Below are 8,810 nucleotides of genomic sequence, written 5' to 3' on the forward strand. Positions count from 1 at the left end.
TTCAAAATTTATATTTTATAAGAAATTATTTTTTATTGATAAGATAGTTGATAGTGTTAAGTAATTTAAAATTAAAAGTTTTAAAAATTAATGAAATTGTGACAAAGTAGGGTCATTGGTCTTGTTATTAATGACCTGCAAAACGTTTTTAAATAATTGGATGAGAGGTGTAAATTTATATTTAAGATTGTCCTTGAGGACGTCCGAATTGGCCTAAACGTCTGACTGTTGATGACATAATAGTGTTGAGACAGAGCATGGATACTGACTGATTTATTTAAACAATAAATACCAGTCACAAGAATTTATAAATATTATATATAAATTGATCTTTAATGTTTGTGGATCGACACTTATTTTTTTATCCAAATTATCATTAATTTAATTTCGCAGGTCTACGGACGACTATTCACTTATAAAAGTGTCGGGAAAAATGTGAAGATGAACTAAACGTCAAAATAAGAGGAAATAAATAAATAAAAAATAAAGACGTCAAACGAAGGAAGTAAGGCATTAGGTAGCTGGTCTATTATCGTGGCACCATCAATGACAATGGAAAAGAACCTGCCGGGCTGCCCTTTCATCACTACTAAGTGCCGCTCTTTCCCAATACCTTATTTACTATTTGCTGTCCCAGGGGAACAGCCTGTTCCAGTCATTCATAAAACACTGCTCACTGAACTTAAATAAAAAAATCTGCTTCGTGACACATACCTCAGCTGAATTGTTCCACTAAACGGTTTTACAATTCAGATTATCTTCATAAAGTATGAAGATCGTGAGTCCAGTTGCCCGTATTGCTGAGGAAAGGATTATCAGGAAATGACACATTAGTAAGTTGCCACAGAATATTGATGGGATGTCTGATTGCTCTGAAATATTTTTTTATTGTATTGTATAATATTACATTTCGTCATATATTTACAGACAATGGGAGTAAGGATCAAAGAGAGCATTCACACTTAATTAACAAATCCTTAATTTAAATGATAACAAAAATGAAAAACAAATTATTTAATTTATTAACTGATATTCACAACTTTATTAAATTTATACAATAAGTAAATAAGATGTGAGTTATATTAATGACATGATACAAACATATGGACAATCTACCGATTGGTAGAACTCCAATAACATCTTTGGAGGAGAAGATCTTCTGGCCATATATTTTTAAGACGCCTAGGAGGATTATTAGGTAATGAAGGAGAGGTTAGAAAAAAGTGATTTTGGGTGGTTGGGAACTTTGTCATGGAAGAATTTGTATCTAGATGGCCAATTTGGCAATATATGGAACATTGAGGTCCAGATGGATAACTTGATTTGTGACAACATGCTCCTTAAGGAGCATTAAGGATTTTGGACTGTAAGGATTGGATACGAGAGGAATTCAACTCCTTATTTCCAGATAGGCCTTATTATAGTAATATAGATCAGCCTTTTGTAATAGATGGGAAGTTTTTACCGTTTGTCTAGTAAATTTTGTAATAGTCGGAACCGACCAGCAGTTTCCTTTCTTTTGAGTGTTGTATGAGGATTCGTTTGTCCAGATGTTGAACAAAAAATAAATAAAACAAAATAAATTAGTAATAAGTAACAAGTAAAGTAATATAATCATTCCTATTTACAATATTTACATTTAGCCAGGGGAACTTCCAACTGAGCTTGTCCACTTACTTGCGGAGGAAAATCAGGGCTCCAGAATATCCCGGGGCTTCTCTATCAAACGCGTTACTTGAATAAAAAGTGGAGGAAGTATGAAGGCGCTCGCCGCAATCACTCAGGACTTCAGTAGAGAATCTTACCATTACCAAAAATTAAATTTAATCATTTACATAAGGTCTCATGGCCACTGTCGTTTCAACCTTGAGGGAGGATTGTAGGGATGGTGATGCTAGCTAGGGATTAGAATGATGAGTTACTTTCTCATAAAGTATGGTGAATTTAGGTTGAATAAGGTCTGGAACAAATAAGTTACAAAGGTCATGATGTGGGGTATTGTTGGTTACATAGCAAGGTGCATTGACTATTGTTCGCAGGACTTTGGGCTGAAGAAATACCTATTAATTGTTGTGTTGTGAAAAAACGAGGTACAAAACATAAATACCAGAATATCACGTATACGGTATAACCCCGCTTATCCGTCTAAGAATGGAGACATAGCCGGTTAAACGTTTATGTTATTAAAACGATACAAATTATTACACAAAGTTTTATCATTTGTACTATTTATTTCATAATATCAGTAAAAAACAAACAATTGAAAGTAAATGACTTTCTATCTATAATGTTTTTTTTTGCGCTATAGATAATTAATTTAGTTAAATTTCAAGTTTTGTCTAAAAAGAAGTCAGAAAGTATTTAATTTTGTATTAACTGGAGAAATAAATTTAAACCGTCGTGGGTTCGATTCCCACGTCGTTCAGACAATATTTATTTCACGGCAAATCCAAGAAATATATCTTGACATTTCCGCTCTGTAGTCGGTTCGATGGATGATACTACGTTTATTAGAGTAGTTCGACGGAAGACAAGATGAAAAATAAACCTAGTCACATATTTCTTGGTAAACCAAATTAAATTATTGGTAACTATATAAAATGACATTGTAAAACTATATAGCAATATCAACAGTCTTGCTGAAGCTCGTAATACATCGAAAAGTAATTATTATAAAGATGAATTACAATTTTCAAATCGCACATTTACTGAGGCTCTTGCGTGCAGTTCGTAATGCTTAATCGCAATGTCGTCGGAGGTTAAATATTGCCGGGCAATGAATGGGGTCTAATGCGTTTCATTTTCTCATAACAGATGTTCCTGAAAGTAATTGGCATCCTGTCCAGTAATACTTGATGACTATTAAAACCCATAACCGTAGCTTATTCCATGGCTAGCTTTATTATTTTGTCCTTATCTTCGAGTGCAGATATTATTGCAGATTGTATTAGGATCGGAGTTTATGTCTTCATTCCCATACTCCATTTTATTTGTTCTCTTTTAAAGATCAGATCAAGGTAGTTCTACTCTATTTATAAGTTTATACTTCGAAGTTATATATAAACTTTATAATGCATATTTTGCATGAGTACTGTATTCCAAAATAGACAGGATTATAAAATAAGGTTGTTAGGTTCAACTCATTGTAAACCGTGCACATTGCGGTAGATTTAAACATATTTTAAAAAAAAAATTCTCGAATATCTTCTTAAGTCAGGACATTCTTATATAACTTATTCATAAACTTTATAATACGTATTTTGCAAGAGTATTCTTAAATACAGGAATACAAAATAAATTTATTAAATTCAACCTATAATAAACTAAACATTAAAGAAACGGAATGTCTTTTCAATTAGTATTTAAATTGAAATTACTGAAGTGCTTTATTATATTTCCGATAATTACCTAACATTGTTATGTTATTATTATATTGTAAGGTTACATAACATACATTACGCTATTGCTAGATTTGGGAATGTATATAGATTAGTTCAATACAATTGAAAGTTTGCTATAAGCTAATACGTTAGTTAAAATCAAGCAAACATCATTATTTTTATTCACACCTTGGATCAATGATTAAATTAATTGCTTATTTAATTTTTTTTTTTAAAGTGGTAAATAACAATATATAATAAAACTATAAGATGATAATATATAATAAAAACATATGGTAATAATATATAATAAAAACTGGTAAATAAAATATCTGGTATCTCTGTAAACTATACTAACCTGTCTCCATAAAACTGTAATACAAAATATATAATATTATATAATCTATGTAGGCAATTAAATAACATAAAAATTATAATTCAGAATATTGGGCAGTGTACAGTTTTCAAATTAGCCTAAAAATTATAATTTTTTTTTGTAGGGAATATAATCACTATTCAAATATGAATTTTAAAAATAAATTAAGTTTAAAAATTTGAAATTTTTAACTTCTTTGAAACTTGCTATTTAAAGGTTTTACACGACACTATTATTATAGGTAAAAACAAATTTTTATTATAGGTAAAAACGAATATGATTTATGACCAATAATAAAAAGAAATTGGAGTACTTTTCTTAAAGCCACATAAGGTTTTCATAATTATTTTTTTTAATATAAAATCATTTAATGACATATAATATGTTTTTCTTATTCTCCAGAAACGAGCAAATCGATTGGTATATAATAACCAGGAAAAAAAATATTAATTAATACAAACAATTTTATTTAACTTTTTTTTAATGGAGAAATCGGAAATTTTCATATTTTTAACCTTGTCATGGAAAAAGGAAACATTTTGAAAAAAAAAAATCATATAAATTGGTCCAGTATTTCAAAAGTTTATAATCATTTAAAAAGTAAGGAGAGCCCATCATTTAACACTATTGTCGCAAAAAAACTAAAGGATATTATGGATATCAGAAGGTTATGGATATCAGGGGTTATATACATTATTTTTCTCCCTACGTAATCCCATATATTATATTTAATAGTTAACCAATATCATCTAAAATTTATTTAATTTACTTATTTATTTATTTTACATTAAAAAGTATCCTTTACAATGTAAGGAGAGTCCATAATTGTTATCAATTGTCCATCAACTCCATTGTCACAAAACTTCAAATGATGTTATGGATAACAGCACCATCTGACATATATACCACCATGTTTTGTATTGTTTATGCCTCTATTTGGTTGTTTTGTTTAAGAAATTTTTATTTTTCGATTTACTTAATATTGTGGTTCGCCAATCAATTGTGTTATACGGTAATAATTATTATCTTTATGGCAATTATATTTTTAATTTATTAATATTGAATGTGTAACAAGTGCTTAAATTATTTGTATCTACCTTGAACTGTACTTTGTTTTTAGTTATATGAATTAATATAATTTTTTTTGTAATTATTATATATCTATTATTAAAATCTTAAAAAAAATAATTATTAATAAATTATTAAAATCTTTATTAAAAAGTTTTATGCTGTATGTAATTTATATTACAGTACCCTTGAAGAAAGGATGATGGCCACGAAACGTTTTGGTGCTGTTTTTCCCGCATTAAAGTGTGATTAACTAAAAGTTATTTATATTAACTGAGCAGAAATCCAACCTTCTAATAGATGAAGTAATGTTTAATTAGAATAAAATCATGAGGAGTAATATATGGTAAGGTGAACGAGGGAAATCTGCAAGAAATAAAAAATACATATATAATAAAAAATTATTGTCCTACTTCCCTGGAAGCGACTTTTGGTTGTATTTTTTTACATTTAAAATCTTTCAATCGGTCCTTTTTTTTCTTATTTTACAATACAAAAATGGCACTTGTATATAAAAAATTTAAATCCATACAGAACAATAATATAACTAAGAGGAGAAATTATATATTTATATATTTTTCCTATAGCTGATTCGAAAGAACTCTCCAATAACTGTCAAATATTTCTGGACTAAGTTTCACAAAAAATAGTTTTATTGAATGCCGTGATACCTCGTATGTAGCCTTGAGAGTACAATACTTCTGAAATCATAAGACATATACTTCTGTAACCCACAACTCCTTCGAGATTCATATTGATGAATTAGTGGGACACTTAATGTGGCTCGACTAAGGCCGAAACATTTACACCATGCCGAAGTGTACATTGGAACATCCACGACATGGGTTACAAAATATTCGAAAGCATATATCAAACCTCAAAGGCAAGATATGCTCGAAGGAGAAGCATAGTAAATCCTATGGAATACAAGTCTACACTGTCACCTCGAACACCAAACGATTGGTGTGCATGATTACTGTTACGTTATCACTATGCTATATTTTTCTTTATCCTTATAATCTCTAATAGTGTTATTAATATCAGATTTTAATTATTTATGTGTTTTAAATTATTTAAATTCAGATTTTAAAATTATAATGTATTCATGACAACGACAATTGAATACTGAATATATGAGGGATAAGTAATTTAATTAATAACTTAATGTTTCATCGAACAAAAGAAAAAAGAATAAGAACGAATTAAATTTCTTAATCGAAATATTGTTTTTCAAAATATGTTAGCTTTCAAAATATTAGTACTAGAAACAAAAGTTTTTTTCAGAAATATAAAATATAACTTTACTTTTTACTACGTGTTGACGCACCGGGGTTTATTTAATTTCATATTTAGAACTACTAATTTTCAAAATTGACAATTTTTTTAAATGGAACTTATTTACAGACATTCTACAACTCAAATATATATATAATAAAACAAGTATCGACCAAGCTGAGGTGCGAAGGTCCATTCATAGTGGTCACGGTTAGAGAATGTCACTATCGAAAGCTTAAAAGAAAAAATCTAAAAAGCGTAGAACGGTTCACCTATAACAACTAAAGCTTCCTTTAACGGCGGAATCATGACGGGCTTGCTTGCCGGCAAGAAAGTTTGCTTTCTTTCACTTTTCATGCTCTTTATTATGGAAATTTGATGGCAAGATGTGAGTGTAAATATCAGTGATTTATGTAAAATTGTATTTCTCTTTTTTTTTATATTTTCGTTTGCATAGAGTGGTGTTATTTTAAAATTATTATAGTATTTGTATATGTCTCTTTCTTTTGTACAGAATAGAGTTAACGAGGATTGTACGTAAACTGGTGGGGAGGAGGTACGGCCTGTCAGCAGTGTGATGTCAGCTGACCGAATAACATATCAGCTGTGAAATGTATAACTAGATGTAAGGATTTAAGAAACCAGTCTTTGAATTGTCTTCATGCGTTTCATTTCACACTTCTTTCTCTTTTTTTTTTTTAAATTCAAATATGTATATGTACATAAGTATTTATTTTTTAATTTGTATTTATCATATCCACATTACGTACTTTTCATATATTCGGACCATTTGAACCATTAGGACTATTAGAAGGCTTATAACATAAGAGCCGATGTAAATGTTCTTCATCGTAATTTCCTTAACAAATTCACAAATCGTTATCCCCTTTTATGTGGGCTTTCGAAATGTCTGCCGGATGGATAATAGTGCACTAGGCCAAGCAGAAAGACAACAGGGGCGTAAAAAGTCAGGGGCCCGCATAAATTTCTTTTATAATTTGCATTTCAATAAGAGTGTTAAGGAATTTCAAGTAAGAGGGGTATGTTCTTGTAGGCTGTATAACCCTCAGGGGATAAATAACTCTGGATAAAACCATTTCTGTATTTTCCTTTTCTAACAATGATTTATCGGCGGAAAAATTGTCAAGGTTATAAATGAATCTTTGTAAGTTGATGAAGGTGTTCTCTCGGTCTTCTCCAGGTATATGTATGAAACGTAAAAAGAAATGTTCGTTCTCGTACATGAATAATAGTATCTACTCTAGAAATAGTTATCGTTGGTTAGGGACGCAGGGAGAGATGGGAGATATCATCTAAAGAGTAGATTTCCTGAAGTCATCACCTAAAAAGAATTTTAAAAACCAGCGTTCTTACAATTGAAATCTTTCCGTCAAAAGCTTGATTGCTATTCCCTACTGTGTAAGCAACGAAATGACCAAGTTTGAAATTCTTGTTTGAAACGAAACTAAAATATGTATATCTAATTGGGAATGAAACGAACATTCTTAAATAATAAAGGATTTGCTATTATTTAATATTGTAATACATGATACATAATTTGCTGGGAGTCCACAGACAATTTTTTAATCCTCAGTAAACTAACCGTTTACTAACTAAAAATCGTACATTTTATGATTGACAACTCAACATTAACAACAAAAACTAAATAAAATAAAATTAATAAATTAACAATTTCGTTTATAGTAGTATACAAAATAAATCAGAAAAAATACATGAATTTACAATGGAGAAGGGTCATTGATAGATATATGATATTATTTCACAAGACCATTTCGTTTCCAGGCTCCTAAGAGAATTGTGATGGATTGAATTGGATAGATTTTACATGCTAAAGGATTAGAGAGATATTGCTGCTTATTGTTAAATAACATATAACTATTACAACAATGTATATAATGTGTAAAATTAAAGAACAATATTTAAATCTAGTACTTTATGCCCCCAATGTAATGTACAAATAATTACTAGTTACAATCTTTCTGATTTCTTTTTAAATTATGATTTATAATGTATAGATTAATATTATGTTTAAAATAATTATAAAAGTCAATACAATATAAATTCTTTTTTTTTGTTAAAATCGGTTTAATATTTTAAATTAAAATATTTTTTTATTTTGCATATGAATGTCTAAGATTTTTATTTAAAGTAAACAAAATTCATAAAGACATTTACAAACTTATTTTTCTCTGATAGTATATCATATACAAGTATATTGAGGTGACTTAATTGTTCGCTTAGTCGTGTCCTCAATGAAAAAAACAACACTTTTTTTGTAGAAAAAATAATTTTACTAACAAATTATTAAACAATTAAATGTACAAATTACAAATTAAGATTAATAAATAGAAACATTACTTACAATCAATTGTATGGTGCTGTCTTGTACATAACTGTGACACCACTCATACAAGCCTTGTGCCAGAACTGAGTAAGAGTGAAGTGGAGAAAGATAAGTGGCCTTTTTTATTTTACCATATCCTAAACTTTTTTTTTTCAACTCTTTGCTAATTAAAAAATAGACAAAATACATAGCATGAATAAACGGATTGATAACCTGAAAGATAAAGTGGATAGGATAAGAACCCCCCCAAAAAAACAAAAAATCCTAGCCTTTTTACATTTCACTCTTACTTAGTTCTGGCACAAATCTTGTATGACTATAAAGTGACCTAAATATAGTTTTGTTA

Source organism: Halyomorpha halys, unplaced genomic scaffold (assembly GCF_000696795.3).
Source record: "Halyomorpha halys isolate HHAL.00 unplaced genomic scaffold, Hhal_1.1 Scaffold55.1, whole genome shotgun sequence".
Classification (NCBI taxonomy): Eukaryota; Metazoa; Arthropoda; class Insecta; order Hemiptera; family Pentatomidae; genus Halyomorpha; species Halyomorpha halys.